The sequence below is a fragment of the Enhydra lutris genome, unplaced genomic scaffold, assembly GCF_002288905.1.
Source record: "Enhydra lutris kenyoni isolate GAN:26980312 unplaced genomic scaffold, ASM228890v2 scaffoldscaffold5, whole genome shotgun sequence".
NCBI classification, from domain to species: Eukaryota; Metazoa; Chordata; class Mammalia; order Carnivora; family Mustelidae; genus Enhydra; species Enhydra lutris.
In genome coordinates, this window is record NW_019154089.1 from 48,207,854 (window position 1) to 48,227,626 (window position 19,773).

Genomic DNA, 19,773 nt, shown 5'->3' on the forward strand with positions numbered 1-19,773 from the left:
TGAGTCACCATGGCTGCCCCCCATCCTCACCGGCGTCAGCCCAGGTCAGCCAGCCGCTGGCCAAGAGTGACTGGTCCCAGATGCGGAAGCCATGAATGCTTACTGCCGCATGCCACGGAGGCCGTGTGGCAAGAGAGAAGTGGCCTACCAATTTCTTCAAACCCAGAGAAGGCTCGTGAAGAAAGGTAAAACAAAGAAACAGAAGTGAAATGTAAAAAAGTGGACCATGGTCTCAGAAGAGCTACATCTGAGTGAGCTACTTAGAGAGGAGTCATCTTCACTCTTCCCTGTCTCCCTCGTTACAATTTCACCAAAGAAAACCCAGCACATTCCCCCTGAAGAGATAGGCAGTGTTTCATTGTTCAAGATAATTTCCGGTTTTCCTCGCTTTAGAGGAGGGTTGTAAAGGGAAGGTCAAAGAGCTTCACTGATTCATCGGGTCCTCTGACCACAGGACAAGCTGAGGGCACAAAGAGTGAATGCTGATGACCTCAAGGAGGCTAATTCGTTCTTAATTTAATAGTAATAGTGTTAGTCAAGGGAAGCCCTGAGTTTCACTTTTCTACTTCAAAGCCTGACTCACCCCACTGACAGGCAATGAAACCGTTCAGAGTCCCCTTCACCTCGGTCTAGCCACGCAGACTTCATCAAATCCAGAAACTCAGCGAACCAGACCATTCCCTTTCACTGCCCACCACTAAATAGGAACAACAGTGACGACAGAAAAAGAATACAGCCAGCCCTTAAATTATTCTAGGGTAGTCACATCCGCTTACAGACGGACCCAATCACCAGCAGAAAGTCTGCGAACAACAGCTTTTCCTCATAGTCCTTTAGGCCTGCTCTCTGCTACTTCTAGTTTTGGCAAACAGGTCATTCACCTCTCTAAAATCTCAACTTACCACGTTGAAGAGGCTCCTATTACAACTAAATATCAAAGCCAGGGAGAAAAGGACTTCAAGAGGAAGTTGTTTCTGCTCAGCACTGAAGGTAAGGCAAAGGAAAATGCCAGCATGAAGTGTGTGACACTCTGCGCGCAACAGACCCATCCTTCCAGTCCTAGTCCCTGGGTGCAGGAGCCTATCCTAAGGCCGGCCTACCCTGAGGAGCGCAAGGTGCCTCTCTCTGTGAGGAAATCTCATCCCGTAAGCTGAAAACCAGGTGATTCTGGGAGTGATGTAGGTTGCTTTGTGTTCTCTGTAGGAAAGGGCTACTTAAAATGTTTTGGGTTTTTTTTTTCAAATTTTGGAGTTCTGATGAATCAAATATCTCACATGTCACAGAATTTAAACAAATTTGTGTTTAACAGAGAAACTTAAGACAGAGAAACTTGAAATGGCAAGTTAGTAGCCACCTATGAATTAAGGGTAATCAGAAATTAAAGAATAAAAGTGGTCATGTAACAAAATCGAAAACTAGGAGTCTTTACAAAGGACTTGTATCTACGGTCTGGGGATCACAGGAATATTGACTTCCAGACGAGACTTCTTGGACTCTTGAGAAGCATGGGGACAGTCTCGTCTGGAAGTCCCGCCCTTCCCCACCTCCTCCCACACGGCAGGTTGTGAACCTGAGGAGGTTAGCTTCAGAATGAGAGTTGGCCACTGGAAGAACATTCCGGAGACACGCATATCAGCCGTTGGGAAATGCTGCATGAACAGTTCTCCCGAAGCGCCAGAGCCTGATGCTGCGGGAAGAATACGGCCACTGAGGACCCCGAGCCAGCTGCTTCCAAGCCCCAGGAGACTGACTGCATGGCCCACAAGGACTCCCTCCTCCCCTCCCCTGTAAATCTGCCTCTAGTTACCCTGTGCCCTATTCGGAGGGTACCAGCTCTATGCTGGCGAGCTCCCCGCTAGCATGGCGACAGATCCGGGGGCGAGGGAGCGAGTTGTGCTGGGCTTATTCAAGGAACCACAGGAGCCGGTGTTGCAGGGGGCAAGGAGGTGAGAGGCAGGAGGTGCAGAGGGCCCCGGATGGAGAGCAGCCCGGGAAACATTTCTCCAGCTGTGGCTTCTACCCTGAGCCAGGTGGGAGCCACCCGGGGCTCTGGGAAAGGTGTAAATGGCCACTGACAGGAGTAGTGGGAGGGACGGCAGCTAGGAGGTTATGCGATAGGCTGGGACAATGGTGCGGGCTCCGGCCGGGATGAAGGCACTGGAAGTGGGTACAGTGGTGGGATTTGGGAGAGACTTGACAAAGCAGGCAGGACGTGCCGGGGGTGACAGACGAAGACATCAGGGACAGCCCCCTGAATGGCCAGAGCCCTTGGCAGAACGGAAATTACCATTCACAGAGGTAGAAGCACAGATGTCGTGGGCTCTAGCAAGGGCTCTGGTGGCAGCATGCTCAATTTGAGTTGCTGATTTGATGTCCAAGGGAGCGAGTTAGCTGGACACACACTTTGGAGTCCCTGGGAGGGGACCTGGCAGGGGGCTCAGTCATCCTGGGCGTACACAGACGGTCTTTAAACCGCGGGGACCGGATGACGGCCTGGAGAGGCAGCGCACATAGAAAAGAGAGGTCTGCCTCGGGCAGGAGAAGCCCACCGTGCCCTCTCCTTCTCTCGTCAGGCCCTCTCTCCCCGCACAACTGTCTGTGAGAAGCATGGCCACTACTGTGTCGTAGGAAAAGGAAGTCAGGGAAGGATGAAGGGGCAGGATTCAGAAAGGCAAAACCCACATTCCCGCCTCACCCACACTACGCTCAACCTGGTTCTTTATTTCTCTTTTTCAGATCCCCGCCATTCCCAACCAGACCGAGGGGCTTGAGGACAGGCCTGGGTCCCAGTCCCCGTTGTCCATCACCATCTCAGGCCACAGCTGTTCCCCAGGAAATATCTGTGAATGAATAAATATCTGCACCAATGTTCTCACATTCGTTCTCTGCTTTCAATTTTATTTTAGTAAACAGATTCCTTTTCAGGCCCTTCCACTTTTTCTAGCGCCAAACATTGCCTAATTCATAGTCTTTCATTGACCTGTCTTCTCTGGGGAGGAAAAGGGACGAGAGCAAAAAAAAATTACTCACTCATTGTGCAGAACTTCCCATTCAAATCTCATCTCTGGGCCAAAAGAAGCCACCTTCGATTGTCGCCCAGGACAAACTCTACATTTGCAACGAAACACGACTTTTGTCAGGGGTAGAAGCCTGCCCTTCTTCGCTAGCACTTTTTTCCGTCATTACTAAAATATTTATTCCTGGGAAGTTTCCTCACCGTAAATAACCCCTTGAGAAGCAACATGACCAGTCATTTGCTTCCCAAGAACATGGGTGTGTTGCCAAACGCAGCGGAATTGGCTGGGTGCCTCGTGACGTCATATGCAAATCCCAGTTTCAGGAAAGAAGCTGTTCATCTGGGACGTGTGCTGGGTGTGTGCTCCCTGTGAGAGAGTTCTGTGTGGCAGTATGAAGGGCTGGTGGCACAGTCCCCACATTTCCCAGATCCATCTATCTTTACTTCTTTCTTATGAGCACCACTGTTTGTCTTTGGGGACCCCCTCCAAAGGGCGCTGCCATTATAGCGTGGGACGGATCACCTGTAAGGCTTCCCCTCAACCCTCCCTCCACCCTCTTCCTCCTAAAGAAAGGTTCAAGCACACCTTCCCCTCTGTCTAAACCTACCTGGCTAAGTGTTTCTAGCAGTTTCGTGAGGTCATCCCTTATTTAGGAGACTGAACTGGCTTATGCATGGCTGATTTTCTTTTTCTTAAGCCGTATTCAGGTGAGGATTCCTGGGCCTTGGGACTCCAGCTAGCATTCAAGCTGAGTCCCCAGATGGTCAGGGAAACCAAAGAAAGGGAGAGAAAACCTCGATCCAAGAAATATTCCAGACCCAAAGAATACGTAGGGATTTAGCATATGCTAATGACAGTCTTTTAAATCACTAAAGAAGAGACAGATTACCCCCCCCCCACGTTGTACTGGAACAATAACCTGGACATTTGTGGGAAAAGGAGGTAGTAACAGTCCAGTACATGGGCTCGGATGTGAAGACTGCTGACGGTCAGATCACTGCTCGGACACTTAGGAATCGTCTCACCAGAGACAAGGTACTTTACCCATTTAAGCTTCAGTTTCTTTTCCTGTAAAATGAGGATAAAGAACCTACCTCATAGGATTGGCATGAGGATTACATGAGATTATGAGAACCTATATACAGAAAATCCAATTATTGTTTTTTTATTTTTTTGAACACTCTTTTTTTTTTTTTTTTAAGATTTTATTTACTTATTTGTCAGAGAGAGAGAAAGGAATACTTTAAAGAAGGCTGAGCAGGGAGCCCAATGCAGGACTTGATCCCAGAACCCTGGGATCATGATCTGAGCCAAAGGTCATGTATAATCCGCTTTAGCATGATATGAATCCTAGAAGCAATAAAGATTGTACAACGATTAAATAAACATTGCAAAAAATTTTAGTGCTACAGTCAGGCCCAATAAGAAACTGGGAACAATAGTTTCAATACTGATGGCAAAGGGTTACTGTCCCCTACAATACCAAGAGCTCTTAGAAATTAGAAATCAATCAAAAACAGACAAGCAACCCTGTAGAAAACCCAGCAGATGATATGAATATGTAAATCACAAAAAAGGAAATGCCAATAACCAAAAGGGAGTAAGGAAAACTAGACAATATCACTAGTAATTAAATGAATGCAAATTATAATAGTAGTTTGTATGTCTGCGTGTGTGTCTATGTGGTGTCCAACTGGCAAAGCCTAAAAAGATTTTACCATCTAGCACTGGTAAGAGTTTGAATAAGTAAGTATTGCTACTCAATGATGGTCAAAAAGCACAACTTTATCAAGGTCATTTTGGCACTACCTATTAAAATTTCAGGGTGCCTTCCCTTTGATCCAGAAATCCTATTTCTGGAATTTTGTCCTACAGATAACATCCTTATATATGTGTGTCTGTACACAAAAATTATGTATTTTAGGGGCACCCGGGTGGCTCAGTGGGTTAAAGCCTCTGCCTTTGGCTCAGGTCACGATCCCAGGGTCCTGGGATAGAGCCCCACATGGGGGGGGGGGTCTCTGCTCAGCAGGGAGCCCGCTTCCCTCTCTCTCTGCCTTCTTGTGATCTCTCTCTGTCAAATAAATGAATAAAATCTTTAAAAAAAGTTATAGATTTTAAAGAACGTTCATTGTAGTATTATTAATATTTAGGAAAAATGAAAACAACCCAACTAATTGTGAAAAAGGATCCAAAAAATTAATTATGGTGCATTTCCGCAAAGGAAAACTATGAAACTGTCAAAAGAATGAAACAGATCTACGGGCTGCTGTAGAAGAATAGCCCAAAAATACTGAGTGAAAAAGCAAGTTGCAGAACAGCGTGTGCACACAAACACCTCTGGGAGAGGGGTGTGCAACCGTGCCACTTGGTACTCTTTTTAGAAGGATCTGCTGCAGGAACTAGATGCCTGACAGCTTCCCCTGTTGTACATCGGGATCCACGCACATTCACACCCGAGCCCACGGTTCCTGCAGGCTGCTCCCAGGCAGTGAGCAAACCAAACCTTTTCTGCCCAACATGGGACTCCTCTAACAGGCAACATTTGATCGAAGTCTCCCATTGGCTTGGGCAAAACATTCTCACAACTGCATTGCAGGGGGAAGCTCTTCCTTCCAGTCTTCCCTGTTCCCTGTCACCTTGCCTTGGGGCTGTCTCCTCCTGCTCCCTTGTCCCTGCATCCCGCCCCAGAGCTCTCCCCCCAGATCTCTTGCACATCTATTTCTGCCTTGCTGTCTTCTACTTCAAGGACCCAAACTGGCCTCCAAAGACACGCCCAACAATGAACACTTATAAATTTAGAGCTGGGATGGGGTAAGGGAGGTGAGCAGGATGAGGGACACTGTGGTCAACTCTATCACATTATGTAATTCGGCCACATAAAGCATTCTTTAAAACGTGCGTGTATTTTACATATATTTATGAATGCAAGTAGTTGCAATTCCATTATTTTCATATTTGAACCATATATCCCAACAGGGCTAAACTAGCTGATGGTATTTTGTGATTCAAATCCAACGCAGAGCTGTCCAACAGGCCTAAAAAACGGTTGGAATTTTTTAGGTACTGGATCAGCCTATGAGCACGTCATGTGTTTCTGTACAAAAATGTGATGTCTCCCGAGAGAGTACGGGCACTTTAAAAACGCATTTTCAGGGGCATGTGGGTGGCTCAGCTAGTTTAGCCTCCAACTCTTGGTTTCAGCTCATCTTATGATCTCAGGGTCATGAGATCGAGCCCCCATCAGCCTGTGCACTATGTATGGAGCCTGCTTAAGATTCCCTCCCTCTCCCTCTGCTCTCCCTGACCTCCCCTGCAAAAAAAAAAAAAATAAAAAAATAAAAGGCATTTTCAAACACAGAAAGTAATCAGTGTTCTGGGTAAAAAAATATACTGTCATTCCCTCCTGATAGACCAGCGTACTAAGGTACACGAAGCTACCTTGTTCAAAGTCCCCCACTGGGAAGCCTGGTAGTAGAAAGAGGCGAGCAAGAGATCACATGATCTCTGTGTGAAACATTTACTCACAGTAGCAGAGCTTCTGCTTGTGTACCACTTCTCAAGGCTTGCCACACACCATGTTCTCACACGGTGGGACCAGATTCCATGTTTTCCAAGAGTGCTTTTTGTCTTATATTTTTCCAAGTGCTTCCTTATAACATTTCCATTTGGTAAGACATTTGAAATTATGGCTTTTCTTTTAGTTGGCTTTAGATTTTATACTCCGATTGGGTAGATTTTAGGTAGCTGACTTCATCTTAAAACAAGTTTTAAATAATACAGAGAATTAATTGCCTCAGTGTTTCAGATCTAAGACTAGAACTTGGTATCATATTTAGCGCTCTCAAACCCTCTTTCCTCTGAAAAGAAGGAGGAGGAAGAGGAGGAGGAAGGAAACAACACAACTATAATTTAGTTCTTTAGCATGTATTATTAAAAGAAAGCACTTTACAAGTTCTGTCAACCACATTTAACCCAACAGGAAGTGGTATCCCTAGCAGCGTGGTTTTAAATACCAGTCAAAGACCAGACACTCAAAGCGTGGATGAAGACATCACCCAAGAAATTGCTAGAAATGCAAAACCTGAGATCACACCTTTGATCTACTGAATAAAAGTATGCATTTAAACAAGATCCCTAGGTGATTTCAAAGGCACACTAAAGTTTGAGAAGCACCACTACTTTCAATATCTATTGCATATTTGTGTGTCTTAGGATACTATTGATACATAAAGGAAAGATCTACCAGTGCCTTCCATGAAGTGGCTCTGCAGAGGCTCATAGTAAGACATGAAGTAACTATGAAAACGATCCTAGCTAGCACAAATTGGATGTTAACTCTCTGCCAGGGGCTTTGCGATGTGATTTATATGAATTTATTAACTGAATCCTCACACGAGTCTTACGGAAGAAATTCTATTATTAACCTCACACACAGATGAGGAAATGAAGGCTAAGGAGGTTAAAGTGACTTTGGTACAGGTTGACAGAGTTAATCCAGAACTTGAAACCAGGTGAGTCATTCCCCAGAGCACAGCACTTTCCCACCTCACACTGCTTCCTCCATCCTTGGAGCTCATACCAGGATGGGTTCCAAGGCATAAAGAATTATTAACAATTATAAACCCAAGAAAGTCTAGCAAAAATTCGAACAGGATTTTTTAAAACTTGACAAGCTATTTATAAAGTTTATAAAAAGAGAAAATGTATCAGAATCATTTCAAAAGAATTTTTTTGGAAAAAAAATACAAATATATATGACTAGATATAAGAACAAAGCTGTAGCATGTCACACAGGGTGGTACTGGCATAAGAAGAGAGAAATCAGGGGCGCCTGGGTGGCTCAGTGGGTTAAGCCGCTGCCTTTGGCTCAGGTCATGATCTCAGGTTCCTGGGTTTGAGCCCCACATCAGGCTCTCTGCTCAGCCGGGATCCTGCTTCTCTGCCTACTTGTGATCTCTCTCTGCCAAATAAATAAATAAAATCTTTAAAAAAAAAAAAAAGAAGAAGAAGAGAGAAAACAGATCCATGGAACAGAAGAGAGTCCTGAAATAGACTGGTGTATGAATAGGACCTTATTTTACTATAAAAACAGAATTTCAAGTGAGTTGGAAAAAAGACAGATACTTAAAGAAATGGTGTCGGGTGAGCTGCCTAAAATTGTAGAAAGAAATTAAGTTATATCCTTACCTCTTACTTCATACAAAAATCTGGTATTACAAAGAGCTAACTGTACATATCAAAATAATACAAGTTTTAGAAGAAAATAAGATAATTTAAAAAATAATTTTTCGGTGAAAAAGATCTCCCCAAGCCAGATGAAGCACAAAAATCAAGACTGCAGGGGTGCCTAGGTGGTTCAGTCAGTTAAGCGACCGATTCTTGGTTTCGGTTCAGGTCATGATCTCAGGGTCATGAGATCGAGCCCCATGGAGGGCTCTGAGCTCAGCACAGCATCTGACTTGAGATTCTCCCCTTCCCCCTCTGTCCCTCCCACTGCTCGCTCTAGCTCTCTCTCTCTCTCTAAAAGAAAAACAAAGAAATAAAACCTTTAAAAAAAATAAGATTGCAGAGTTGATTACACAAATATTTATAACATCCATGAAGCAGAAGGTAGTTAAAAACGAAAGCATTATGAATGGATAAGCAAAATGTGTATATGCAAACCATGAAATATTATTCATTCTCGAAAAGGAAAAATGTTGACACCTGCCACAACATGGAAGGTCTTAAGGACATGTTGCTAAGTGAAACAGGTCAGTCACAAAAAGACAAGTGCTCTATGATTCCACCATGCATATGAGGCACCTGGAGTAGTCAAGTTCACAGAGCCGGAAAGCAGAATGCTGGTTGGCAGGGGTTTGGGAGAATGGGCCCAGAGTATCAGTTTTGCAAGATGGAAAGAGTTCTAGAAATGAATGCTGGCAACGGTTGCCCAGTATGGAGTGTATTTAATAACACTGACCTGTGCACTTAAAAATGATTAAGATGGCAAATTTTATATTATGTATTTTACCACAAAAAAACATAGTGGGGGAAAAAAAGAGCATCGCAGCAGAAGAAATATTTAAATCATCTACAACAGACAAAGAATTAAGATCCTGACTTGGTACAGAGCATCTGCAGTAAACAGGAATCGGAAAAGGCAACTCAATAGAAAAATGAACAAAAGACAGGAACAGGTAATTCACAGAAGACATTGCATGACCCATAAACATTAAGAGACATTAAACCACAGTAGTAATCCGTAAAATGCAAATTAAAATGCTATATTGGGTTTCAGATTTGAAAATCTAAATAAAAAAAAAAAGATAATGGCTGATGGTAGGAAAGATGACGGAAACAGATTCTCATGCAGATTTTAAATTAGTACCTGTGGTGGGGCAGTGCTATCATTTGAAGGACTGTGTCTATCAAGTGGAAACATGAACGAACCCTTTGACCCTAGAACTCTATTGAATAGAAATATTCAGGCTGACACACAAAGACGAATGCACCGTCTTTCCTGAAGTACTGTTGCTAATGCTGACTAATTTTAAACCATCCAAATGTCCACTAATAAGAGAAAAATGGATGAATTATATCTCTAATTTAGAATAACATGTAGCCTTTAGCAAAAGAGATTTGTACTGCCATGGGAAAATCTCTAGGACTTGGAAAATGAAAAAGTAAGCTGCATAATGTATAGTAAGATCTCATTTACATATATGAAGATATATGTATAAACACATTATTATGCAAATGCATAGAAAACAAAATAAAATCTCAGAATGGTATTTACCAAACTTCATCTTCCCTCTTCTGAGTGGGAGTAGGAGTTCTACATGGTAGTTCTATATTTCATTCCATATACTTCTCTGTTTTTTGAATGAGAACATACTTAGTTATTATTTGTATTATTTTTAAAACATAAAAATGAAATTTTGACAACCTGGAATAAATAAATGCTGAAAAACCTGTATGGCTGACTCCTGAACAATGTGGGTTTAAACTGAACAGGTCCACTTATACACAGATTTTTTTTTTCAATAAATACAATACGGAATTATAAGTGTATTTTCTCTTCCTTATGATGCTCTTAATAACATCTCTCCTTCTCTAGCTTACTTCATAGAAAACACAGAGTATATCATGCATGTAACATACAAGATAGCTCATCAACCTTAACTACTAGGCTACTAGTAGTTAAGTTTTGGGGAGACCAAATTTACATGCAGATTTTTGGGCACCCCTAGACCCCGCATTGCTCCAGGGCCAACTGCAGAAACTAAAATGGAAAGGGAAGGAAGGTTGTGAAGCCCAGAATACAGTTGCTGGGAAAAAAACACTCATTTTATGAGCATTTGTAACTACAAAGAAGCCTGCTGGGAGCAAGGGATACTTCTCACAATACTGCTTGTGTTTTATTTTTTTCCCCATTTCTTTCTTTTTTTTTTATTAATTGAGAAGGGCTTCCCTCTCCAGGGTAAGGAGTGCCAGGTCTCACTGTTCTGTAAGTGAGCAAGATGACACTTGCTCAGATTTTTTTCTACGGGAGACAACAACGCCCCAGCCCAGTTCCCAGAAGGAAAACATACTCCTTCGTCTTGTGGAAGCTACTACCACTGATCTCTCTTTCAAAACCATAGTAGCTTTCCTGACTTGGTTCCTTTTTCAGGACAAAAGGGTTACAAGGAATATCAGAGAGTCTGGAACACCTCCACGCACCTCTGTAGGTGCTCCTGGTCTTTCAGGTTAAAGAAAGGGGTAGAAGGAGAGACCCAGTGTGCAAAAAGTATTCTGCCCCATATGGCCAGAGTCCTGTTGGACACTGTCAAACTGACCTTTGATACAAAATGCTCAGACACATTTTTGGGGCCAACAAGAGGCAGAACTGGGATCAAGATGTAATTTACCAGGAGGCAAGTTACAGCTGAGAATTCACTTTGTCCAGCAATCAAATAATAGGTGGTGAGCTCCCCGTCACTATTGGCTTCTAATACTTCTGAATTCTACCAGGGCAGACACAACCTGAGCATAACCTGAAAATTCTAAATAGGTAAGTGGGAGTCCAGGGCTTTAAAAAGACCCAAGATTGATTCTGAGGCTCAGCTCAGTCTGGAGCCCTTCAGCCTCAAAGGTGTCTGACACAAAAGGTGTCCTTTTAAAGCAGTCCAGGAGAGAGACAAAGGAGAGCAGTAAGGAAGCACCACAACCAGGACCACTCCAAAGAGGGTCCGAGAGTTGGAAGGCACACCGTAGTGCTTATAAGCAGCGGCCAAAGCCAATTCCTGACTCTCACCTGTTCGCTGTGTGACCCCAGACAAGTTACTGAACTTCTCTAGGCCTTGGTGTCCTCACTGATAAAAGGAGAATGACAAAACTACTACCTAGCTCATTTACTGGCATAGTAAAGTGCTTAGCACGGTGCCTGATCCACAGTAAGTACGAACCACCATTATTCTGCACGGGGGAAACCCGAGGCTGACCGGATGAGTAACTCCAGCCCAGTCCCACAGTCAGCATTCGACTTGGGCATATGACCCGAGCTTCTTTCCCTCCAGCTCACATCAAATATACTACACTCACGTGGATCCGATCCCCTACAGTGGACCCCTCTAGAGTCGGAGAATAAGCTTATTCGCACGCAGAGTGTCTTCGAGCCTGCCTGTCCTCCGTGGCACCCAAGAGCCTGCCTGCCACCACTGGGCAGGCAGGCAGCCGCACGCTAGCAGGCACGGACCGGCTGAGGAAGTGCCGGCCCGGGACCAGCAAGAAAGGACTCCAGGTGTCAGCGCCAGTGCCCCTGGGCTACGCGGCGTTTTCGGAGTCACCGCGGCCCGCTCTATGGTCTTGGACAAGTTCCTGAACCCCTCTCCGCGGGCGAGGGGTGGAGCGCTGGCATTTCCAAGTCCGCCGCTGCTCAACCTGCCAGCTCGGCTGCCCCTCCATTCACGTGGCGGAGGAGGCCTGGCGCCCGCCCGCACACGGCGCCCGCCCGCACACCGCGCCCCCGGGATCTCCGCGCGCCGCCGGGTGTGAGCGCCGCCCACTCTCAGGTGTAAACACAGCCGGGGAGGAGGGGCATCGCTGACCGCGCGGAGAGGAGGGAATGTTCGCTGGGAGCTCGGGGGCGCGGGGGTGGTTGGGGACAATGAACTCCCGGGGCGATGTGTTGGGAGAGACGCGAAAGTGGGTTGCTTGGGGATTTTAACTCAATAAACATCCCCGACTACTGAGAAAGTGACGGGACCGTGAACTTCCAGCAGGGGGGCGCCGCCGCGGGTGCGCTCGGGAGAGAAAGACACAAGCAACAGCCGGGCGGGCGGGCCAGAGGCGGGGACCCCTCTGAGCACCGTCCCGGAGCAGGTCAAAGCGCCAGCCGAAGCCGACGCGGGGCAGGGGCGACGCCGGGCAGGGCGGGCTGGCGGCCGTGACCGGGCCGCGGCCGGCCGGGCAGACACCGGGAAGGGGCTGCGAAGCTGTCGGGTCCCGCCGGCCGCCGCGCCGGGGCTGCCCGCGGGGAAAGCTGGCGGGGCGCGGGGAAAGCTACCGCGGGGCGCGGAGAGAGCGGGCGGCCGGGGTACTCACCCCGCGCGGGCGGAGGGCTCCGCGGGCCGGGCCGGGTCCTGGGCGGCGCGGGGCCGGAGGTGCGGACGCCGGTGTGGACGTGCAGGGGCGGCCCTGCGCCCGGGCTATGAATCAGCTGCGGGGCGAGCGCCGAGGGGCGGGAATTACGGGAAAACCGCGGGGGAGGGCAGAGGGCTGAGGACTTTTGCAATTTCCCGTCCTGCTGCGCACTCTTGGCACTCCTGGGACCCACAGGAATTCTTCCCCTTTGGGTCCCGGGGGAAGCGGCTGGGACCCTGCGGGAGGCGGGCGAGACCCCGCGGAGGTGCGGTCCGGGGCTTGGCGGGCGGCCGGCGGGGAGTGGTGGGAAAGGAAGTGGGAGAGGCCTGGAAAAGAGGAGTGGAACCGAAGTCTCTGTGGGGCCCGGAGAGGCATCGCGCGCCGGCCTCTCTGGCCAGGGCCAGTGGGCCCCGCGGCGGCGGGACGCTGGGAGCCGCCGAGGGACCCAGGAGCCGGGGTGACCACGTGCGGCCACTTGTTACTCCAAGCGAGATACAGAACCCTGGGGTCCCCGAAGAAAATCTTCAGGCAGAAGGCAAGAGCTCCAACCAAACTGTATGTCCATTAGGCGCCCAGAGCGATTAAAAAAAAAAAATGTGTTTGGACAGTTCTAGGAACCTGATTGTCCTCTCTATCTCGAAACGCCTCTGATCAAGTTTCATCCAGAGCCACAGTCCTAAAGCCTTTGTTTCCCAAAAGAGCCGTGTATATTACAACTTGCTTTTCCTCTTAAAAATGCCATCCAGTCTTTGAAACGCGTATTTTAAATACAGGGCCTTTGAAGTACCTATGGACTCCTCTTTCATAATTATGTGTTGGACTATGGAGAGCCCTGTGAACTTGAGCTGGAATGGAGACCATCCTAGTATTGCCCTGTTGGGGGAGGTCATAGAAGGGACATGACCTCCAGTTGACCCTTGAGCTGCACCTGGACAACCCGAGGCTCCTTGCCCCTTCCCCTGTTCTTGGAAAGTGGGTTCTGCTTGCCAGTTGGGCAGCCAGGAGCTGCTCCATGCACACGGCCTTGAGGTAGTGAGGCCAGAACACCTACAGGATATACCTGACCAGACCTGGTTCAGGCCTCTGCATCAGCTTGTAAGGTTTGGCTGAGGGATGCCAGGATCCCGTTCATCTTGTTGGCACTCCAGACGAGCCTCCTGCCTAAGTTCCCTTTGCTTATAAGAGCTGCACCTACCACCCGGGAGGGGCCAGTGTCTCTCTTTGGTCGCTGCCTGCCCTCCCAAGTACTGGCCAGTTTCAGATTGCAGGTGGCAAGCTCCCGGGAGGGTGGCAGTTCACCATGCTTCTGTGGCCTGCTGGGACCCAGAGAAGAGAGCAGTGTGTTCTAGTGTCTGGAGGACTGAGGTGCCTGATGGAGGATTGTTCATGGAGCTTTGCTAGACCTGTTCTGGTCCAGTTTGGGGACCTGGGCAGGATCATGAATGCCAAGCACTGTAGGAGGGGAAGGAACCCAGGAGTGATTAAGAAGGATTGCTCATGATGAAACCTATCTTAGGATCACTTCTGGAATTGACCCAATGGCTCAAAATATATCAGAATCAGCCCAAATGTTACTTCTGGGTTGTGCAGTTTTTGCTCCTCCCAGTGTCCCCCCAGGGAGAGAGTTTTGTTTTAGTCTTTGATACATTTACTACCTAATGGTGCCACAAAGACCAGGGTGCAGCGTAAATATTTGATGAAAATGAAGAGAAGGTACTTTTGTCTAAACAAACATGTGGTCCTTTGCCACACCTCATTACTTCCAGAGTTTTAAAGTGTCCATTAGTTTAGTCATCTGTCAGCTATGGAAACTACTTGACCAGATCCCAAAGGGTTGGAAAAGCTTTCTGAGTCTATATTTTAGTGAGTGAAAAAAAAAAAAAAAAAGAAAAAAAAACTTTAATTTCTTCTTTATAGGAAGAGTTCTGAGGGATGTCTCTTAGGGTAGATGTGATGCCAAATTAAAAAATATTGAGTGTGAAGAATTTCTGCAACCCGAGTCTAAACTTACTTTGAGCTCCTCCTACAAAGGAAGGAAACTAAGCTGGAAAAAATTCCAGGCTGTTGGTTTTAGTCTTGGGCCAGTGCCCTGCTATGAATTTCAAAACTGACCCCATACTGGAAGGGAAGGAAAGGCCAAAGAAAGAGGCAGACCACTCCAGCTTAGTACCTGTAGGGTTTAATAAGGGAGTTCACATACGAGGCTTGTCTTGGGCCGCTGCAAGGTGAGTAGATCTCTGCACCTGCCCGCCAGAGTCTTAAGAGTTTATGTAGAAGCCTTACTGGGTTCAGTCAGTGTAGAGTCCGAATGGTCTCAGTAACACATTACTCTCATAAGGCAGAGTCCTTGCAGGGTCTTCCTGTGGGCAGAATTTACATCCAAGGACAGAGAAGGCAGTAAGGAGCTCTGCTTCCCCAGGTCCAGTCCATAAGTCAACGGGAGGTCATGTCCTCTCAATGACCTCCTGCAGCAGGTGCCCACATAAAAGTCCTTGATTTTGTGTACCATTCTAATAACTTAAATTTATCCCTCTTTCTAGAGTCTAGTAGCTATAGTACCTGTAAATTTGTGATTCTACTAGGTTGAATAGTATCCTCCAAAAATTCATGTCGGTCCAGAACCTCAGAATATGACCCTATTTGGAAATGTGTCTGTAGATTTAATTAAGGGAAGATGAGGTCCTACCGTATTAATCCAATGACTGGTGTCCTTATAGGAAGAGGGAAATATGGACGCACACACGTGGGAAGAATGCCATCTGAATACTGAGGCAGAGACTGGAGTTACCTTTCTCAAGCCAAAGAATGCCAAGAACTGCTGGCCATCGGCAGAAGCCAGGAGAAAGTTACAGAACAGAGTCTCCCTCTGAGCCCCTACTGTTGCAGCATCACAGGGTTCTCGTCGGAGTCGAAGAACGAACCTTGCAGACACAAAAGGGTGACGTGAACATTTATTAAGCGAAGGTGAGAACAGAAAGGAAGGAAAAAAATGCTTTCTGGAGTGAGAGGGGTCCTGAGTGGGTTGCCACTGTGGGCTTTTACTGACGGTCTTTTATTGACAACTGACTGGGAATCTTGTGGCCGTGAGATTCTTGTGCCCTCTTTCTTTGAGCAAAACTATTGATAATATCCCTAATGGCTTACTTTTTCTTTGGGGTCTGGTCATTTTCTGTGGTTAAAATGTAGTAGCAAAAAAACAAAAAACCCCGCTAACATCCAGGGCTGGCTGGTCTCGTTTGTTCCCTTAGCTCTCTCTCTCTCTCTTTTTAAATATATTTTTAAAGGATATTATTTATTTATTTGACAGAGAAAGTGCATGAGCACCAGGAGAGGCAGGAGGAGAGTCTGGGGAGAGACAGAAGCAGGGAGCAGGGAGCCTGACACTAGGCTCAATCTCAAAACCCCAAGATGGAGATTGTGAACTGGAGCCAAAGACGCTTAAACCATCCTATTCCCATCCTATTCACTTATCTCTTGTTCTGCTCTGTCTGAGCCAGGAATAGTTTCAGAGCCTAGTCAGGGGCCTCCTGTCTCTCCCTGCCTGTGCTTTAACCCTTTCCTTACTCACTAAGAAGGAACTCACCTTGCCAACCCCTTGATTTCAGACTTCTGGGCTCTAGAACTATGAGAGAACAAATTATTTTAATTTGTGGTAATGTGTTGTAGCAGGCCTAGCAAGCTGATACATAAGCATGCATGACATACGTGTTCTGAAGGTTAGTATTAAAAATAAGCCCGAAAATAACTGAAATGAAAAAGATAAAGATACCAAAGGCATTAAGCTAAGAGCTGAAATACCCTTCCTTGTTTAGCGTCCACAAGATTATGCTGGGAAAATACATATTCATTCTCCATCTGCCCTCCTGCCCACTCTTCTCTCTTCCTGTTGAATTCAGTAGCACAATTCTCTCCACTTCCCCCTTCTCCCTGACTTTCTTCCCCATCGCCTTCTTGGTCTTCTTGTTCTCCTTTAGACATTGTTATATCCAGGGCTCTATCCTTGACATTCTTCTCTGATCCCCAGTCTCCCGAGTGAACGCATCCGTGCTCCTGAATTCAATGATCACTTGTGCACTGATGACCCCAAATCTTTGAATGCAATTATTTCATCTGAATTCCAGGCCACTTTATTTGTACATCAAAATCAATATGCCCAAGTTCAAACTGTTCACTTATCCCCACATGATTCTGTTAGATTAAGTGAATGGCCAAGACTGTAGACGCCAAGTCAAAAGACCTGGGAAATGATCCTCGTCATCTATTGTCCACCAGAAGGTCTCATTTGTGTAACAATTATAGGGAAGGCACGAGTGAGTGGGATGTACCCTTATCCTAGCCAACTCCTTAGAGGAAAAACAGTTCCGTAATTATCAGGGACACTAGCTTAGATCTGGGTATGGGTATAGATATACATAGAGATATATGAAATCAGTTATGTAAATTGTGAAATATAATCACGATTCTCTTTTTTCAACTACTACAAATATCTAAAATTACATGTTTGGCAGTGTTTGTGACCACACTGATAGAGCTGGAAGGAGCTGGGAGTTTTCTGAAGCAGGTGGCGTCATCAGGTAAGTAGGAGATGCTGATCTGTAATTGGCCTCGTGGATAAGAATTCTCTATTTGGGAGACAATGTATCACACACCCCATTTGCTATTTTAAAGATTCACTTTTAGGTCTTAAAGTATGCCTAAAGTATGTGATGCCACTGCTTGAAGTATGATTGTGGGTGATACCAGCATTATTTCTAAGAAAACTCAATGGAAATGAAAATGATGTTATGTGCATGTATTCTTGTGAAAAACTAAGTAGGCCTCCAGAAAAATTTTTAGTCTGATATATCATAAAGCTTGGTTAGTTAAGAGATAGCTGTCACTTGCAACTATATAGATATAAAATTTTGCCAGCAATGATGAAGCAAGATGTTGAGTGTTGGAATCACATGGAATGTTTATATTTTGTAATTTCAGGTAATTCTTTATAGTTACTTAATTATGAATTGCATTCCTTTCGATACCTGTGAAATGAATTTCAGTGAAGGATAATATTATCCTTAATAGTTCTAAAAGTTTTTTTTGAACTAAATATTACCTGAAGATTGATTGTTGGATTAATTGATCGATTTTACACAATCTGTTCTCTCCTAGATATTGTAATTATGTTCATACTGTGTCCTAGAAATTATCAGAAACCAGACAGTGGAAGAGCTTTTCTGAATCTCTTCCTTTTTTTTCCCCATGGGCTTAGGGAGAATGATGTATATGTGTTTGTTCAGATTGCTGCTTTATTTTCTTGGACCGTGTTGATGAGAATTAATAAATATGAGTGAGGTAGTTAATGTTAAAGGCTAGAACATTAAAATAGGAGTAGAACTTGGAGAGAATTCAGTGGGAACTTTTGGGACTTTTGAAAGCTGTTTGCCAAACTTAATCTAAACTAAATCTATAGTCCTCTCTATATTTTAAATAGCATCTCTTACAGACAGTATGTAGTTGGGACTTTTTAAAAAATTCAGTCTGGGGCGCCTGAGTGGCTCAGTAGGTTAAAGCCTCTGCCTTCAACTCAGGTCATGATCCCGGGGTCCTGGGTTCCCAGGGTCCTGGGATTGAGCCCCGCATCGGGCTCTCTGCTCAGCGTGGAGCCTGCTTCCCTTCCTCTCTTTCTGCCTGTCTCTCTGCCTACTTGTGATCTCTGCCAAATAAATAAGTAAAATCTAAAAAAAAATAAATAAACAGAATAATAAATTCAGTCTGATAGCCTCTCTATTTTAATTTGATAGAGAATGCATAGTAATCTTATGTTTAAGACATTTATAGATATGGTTGGGTTTAGCCTACCATTTTACTATATGTTTTCTTCTTTGTTCCCTCTTGTTTTTGTCCCTGTATTTGTCATTTTCTGTCCTCTTTTACATTATGGGAATATTTTTTAGAATTCTATTTTAATTTGCCTTTGCATGATTCTTTAATGTTTGCTCTGTGAATTACAATATATACCCTAATTTTCAGTGTCTACTTGAGATAATATTGTACTCTGTCACTTAATAGGTGCATTTACCCACACGACCTGTCCTTGACCTTACAGTTGTAAAATATATCTATAACACAATAAAATCTGCAATGTGATATATATTTAAAAGAAATTAAGAGGAGAAATAGTCTTTTATATTTACCCATATATTTACCTTAGTATTCTTCAGTCCCTCTCAAAGATCTGCATTTCCACCTGCTGACATTTCTTGAAGAACTGCCTTTAGTGTTAGTATTTTAGTGCAGGCCCATTAGAGTACATTCTCTTGGTTTCATTTTAAAATGTCTTTATTTCATTTCATCCTTAAGGGATATTTTTGTTGGATACAGGATTTTGGGTTGACGATTTTTTTTTTTAAGATTTTATTTATTTATTTGACAGAGATCACAAATAGGCAGAGAGACAGGCAGAGAGAGAGGAAGGGAAGCAGACTCCCTGCTGAGCAGAGAGCCCGATGCAGGGCTTGATCCCAGGATACTGGGATCATGACCCCAGCTGAAGGCAGAGGCTTTAACCCACTGAACCATCCAGGCGCCCCTTAATTCAACTATTTAAAAACATTGTTTTATGATTTTCTGGCCTTCGTTGTTTCTGATAAATCATCAGTCATTCAGATCACTGTATTTATAATGTGCTGTTTGTCATTATTCATCCTGCCTAGCATTTGCTAAGCTTCTTGAATTTGCAAATTTGTTCTTTATGTGAGCAATTTTCAGTACTTCTTGAAATGTTTTTTTCTGCCCCATTATCTTTCTCATATCTTTCTGAGACTCAGTTACAAATATGCTAGACCTCTTCATATAGTCCCAAATACCCATGTGGCTCTATTAACTTTTTTAAGTGAGCTCCACACCCAGTATGGGGCTTGAACTCATGACCCTGAGATCAAGAGTCACATGCTCTATCAACTGAGCCAACCAGGTGTCCCTCTGTTGTTTTAAATCTTTTCCCTCTGTGTTTTTCACACTAGATAATTTCTATTGAGTTATCTTTAAGTTTGCTGACTTCTCTCCCACCATCTTCATTCCCCTATTAAATCGATCCAGCAAGTTTTGTTTAAAAGATGTATATTCCAATTCTAGAATTATTTATTTATTTATTCTTTTGTTAATA

At 45.0% G+C, this 19,773-nt stretch overlaps 1 protein-coding gene across 3 annotated transcripts in view; it reads right to left on the reverse strand.

Moving 5' to 3' along the window:
- LOC111141176 (oncostatin M receptor) overlaps positions 1-12,616 on the reverse strand; it is a 51,726-nt gene extending 39,110 nt beyond the window's left edge. Inside the window, exon 1 of one of the 3 annotated variants that reach the window (XM_022493550.1) lies at positions 12,588-12,616. The gene's annotated coding sequence lies outside the window, so the exon portion shown is untranslated. Of the gene's footprint in view, positions 1-2,291; positions 2,309-11,585; positions 11,686-12,587 lie in introns of those variants that run through there. The other 2 variants (XM_022493549.1, XM_022493551.1) reach the window with 2 other exon arrangements.
- Between the last annotated feature and the right edge of the window lie 7,157 nt (positions 12,617-19,773).